This window comes from Scylla paramamosain, chromosome 9, assembly GCF_035594125.1.
Source record: "Scylla paramamosain isolate STU-SP2022 chromosome 9, ASM3559412v1, whole genome shotgun sequence".
NCBI lineage: Eukaryota > Metazoa > Arthropoda > Malacostraca > Decapoda > Portunidae > Scylla > Scylla paramamosain.
The window spans coordinates 13,317,501-13,320,000 of NC_087159.1; the positions used below are offsets into that span (position 1 = coordinate 13,317,501).

General features: G+C 44.9%; 1 long non-coding RNA gene across 2 annotated transcripts in view; it reads right to left on the reverse strand.

Annotated features, from left to right (window-relative positions):
- LOC135103642 (uncharacterized) overlaps positions 1 to 2,500 on the reverse strand; it is a 173,428-nt gene that overhangs the window by 108,074 nt on the left and 62,854 nt on the right. The gene's annotated exons all lie outside the window — the stretch shown is intronic.

Sequence of the window (2,500 nt, forward strand, 5' to 3'; positions counted from 1 at the left end):
AGCACGTATTGTGGGCCTTCGCTACCAGTCATTCAGGGAGTGTTGAATTATACAAAGAAATTATTGTGTTTGTTTCTCGAGAAGGTGAGGAAGTAATGAGCTCCAAGATCATGTGATAGAGAGAGAGAGAGAGAGAGAGAGAGAGAGAGAGAGAGAGAGAGAGAGAGAGAGAGAGAGAGAGAGAGAGAGAGAGAGAGAGAGAGAGAGAGAGAGAGAGAGAGAGAGAGAGAGAGATTGGGGAGAAATTAGAATTAGGGAGGTACCAGAACAGAACAGCAGAGAAGACAAGAGAAGAAACAAATGAATGATGAAGCGATAGAGACCTGAACGCGAAGGGCTAACAAGACAGCTAAACTTAAAAATAAAGAATTAACGAGACAATGGTAGATTTATGTAACGTACAAGACATTGAAAAATTACGTGTGTGTGTGTGTGTGTGTGTGTGTGTGTGTGTGTGTGTGTGTGTGTGTGTGTGTGTGTGTGTGTGTGTGTGTGTGTGTATATATATATATATATATATATATATATATATATATATATATATATATATATATATATATATATATATATATATATATATATATATATATATATATATATATATATATATATATATATATATATATATATATATATATATATATATATATATATATATATATATATATATATATATATATATATATATATATATATTGCTATTATACCTTATTTACTTTAAAAAATTGCCTTTCAAGTGTAAACAGACAAGAGGCAAGTTCTTTCATAATGACAACGGGCACCAGTTGCAACACAACAAGCATAACGGCAATTCGACCAGTGCATGACCCAAACCGCACCTCCACGACAGCACAGCCAATGTTGTGCTGCTATGGACAACCACTGCCGCCACCCACCACGACGTCAGGTTTTTCCTCCATTTGTATGACTGGCCGACGTCGCCACCCACGTCACCTGCCAGCCGCGGCGAGTACGCACTTCCGGGCCGGCGGCTGATGACTATACGTGGGTAGATGAGGTACGAGGGCGATGACCAAAGATGCTTCTCCTTCTCTTGCACGGAGGACAAGAAATATTGTTCATTATACGACGATAACGATGGTGAAGATGATGATGATGATGGCTGGAGGCGGTGGCGGCGCAGGTGATGGATAGAGCATCAATAAGTTACCCTAATGAGCCCGGCGAGTAAGGTGTTATCAGCCTCACGATAAAGGTGATAAGAATAAAGTGAATGGTGCAATTATCTCCATTATACAAAAGGGTATTGACTGGGTGAGTGACTGTAATGGTGATGATGATGATGATAAGAGGCAAATGATCGAATAAAAAACGGGATGTTGAGAGTCGGTGGGTGTGTGGAGGTGTGTGAAGGAAAGAAAGAGAGAGAGAGAGAGAGAGAGAGAGAGAGAGAGAGAGAGAGAGAGAGAGAGAGAGAGAGAGAGAGAGAGAGAGAGAGAGAGAGAGAGAGAGAGAGAGAGAGAGAGAGAGAGAATGACAGGAAGTGGGACGTGCTGGTGAAATTGAGTGTCGGTATTTAAGGAAAATAAGACGACGAAGCGGGTGTACGAGAACTGTGTTTAAGACTCCCAGGAAAAAGAGGAAGAGGCGGAGGAGATGCTGCATAAGAAGAGGGAGGAAGTTTGAGTGGAAGATTGGGAGAGAAAGTTGTAGGTGGAGGAGGACAAGGGGAGGCAGGTCAAGGGTGGAGTCAGGGTGGAGGAGCAAGATTAACTTAGAGGTGAAGAGTTGGTGGATGCATCGGGTCGAGAGGTGGTAAGAGGTTAGGGTGGAGCAGCGAAGGGTTAGGGGTGGAGGGGCGGAGGTACGATGTAAGTAAGCGCAGGAACGGAGGGATAGGAGGCAAGGGAGGGGATAGCAGGAGGGAGAAGGGAGGGAGGAGATAGAGGAGGTCGCGCCCGGAGACAAGAGACGCTGGGTCCGTAACTGCTTCTCTCTACTTGCTTTATGTAAGGCAATAAATAGCAGTAATAATGATGGTACGGATGGTAATGACAGTCGCCGAGATGAGGGACGAGGATAATGAGGTGTCTGCGCCAGAAAGAAGGAACACGGGAAGAGAGAGAGAGAGAGAGAGAGAGAGAGAGAGAGAGAGAGAGAGAGAGAGAGAGAGAGAGAGAGAGAGAGAGAGAGAGAGAGAGAGAGAGAGAGAGAGAGAGAGAGAGAGACGAAGGCCGGGGGTTACGAGAGAGGATTTACAGTGCGTCTAAGCTTGGAGGAGTGAAGTAGAGAGGACGACCCCGTGGCCAAGATTAAAACAGTTCACCCACTATGTTTAGCGAGCGTGAGGTCCAGCCTCAAATAAGAGGGAATGTAAGAGGGTATAAACACAAGACGCTGGCCATAAGAGAGAGGAAATTAAAGCCATGATGAGCCCGGCACAGCAAGAGGAGGAGAGACAGAGTGAGTGACGGAGGTCTTATGGGAGGCTGCCTGCTGGAGGAAAGGAGGAGAACGTGGAGGAGGGAGAAAAGAAGCA